This window comes from Apis dorsata, unplaced genomic scaffold (assembly GCF_000469605.1).
Source record: "Apis dorsata unplaced genomic scaffold, Apis dorsata 1.3 scaffold_352, whole genome shotgun sequence".
Taxonomy (NCBI): domain Eukaryota; kingdom Metazoa; phylum Arthropoda; class Insecta; order Hymenoptera; family Apidae; genus Apis; species Apis dorsata.
This window is the reverse complement of record NW_006263618.1, coordinates 31,816-32,179: the sequence shown is the minus strand read 5'-3', so window position 1 is coordinate 32,179 and position 364 is coordinate 31,816. Positions and strand designations below refer to the sequence as shown.

Below are 364 nucleotides of genomic sequence, written 5' to 3'. Positions count from 1 at the left end.
GATGATGATGATGATGATGATGATGATGATGATGATGATGATGATGATGATGATGACGATGATCGGTTCGTTGTATATTCCGTATAACACCCCGCACGATCCTGGACGACAGAGCGCGACGACGGCAACGCGCTTCAACGCAACAAGGAGGAGAGAACCCACCTATAAATTGTATCGGCTGAGCGCGGCGATCAACGAATGAAATGGTGTGTTTTTCGTCGCGGCGGCGTGTTGATCGCGAGAGGAGAAGAGGGAAAGAAAGAAAAGGAAAGAAAAAGAAATTGGTAAATCAACGACAGGTTGGTTGGTGATGTGTAATAAAAAAAAGTTGGTGTGTCGCGCGCCACGTCGTTCCCCTCCCGAG

General features: G+C 48.1%; 1 protein-coding gene across 1 annotated transcript in view; it reads left to right on the top strand.

Annotated features, from left to right (window-relative positions):
- The window catches only part of LOC102671275 (nuclear hormone receptor E75), a 16,256-nt gene that overhangs the window by 14,852 nt on the left and 1,040 nt on the right, over positions 1 to 364 (top strand). The gene's annotated exons all lie outside the window — the stretch shown is intronic.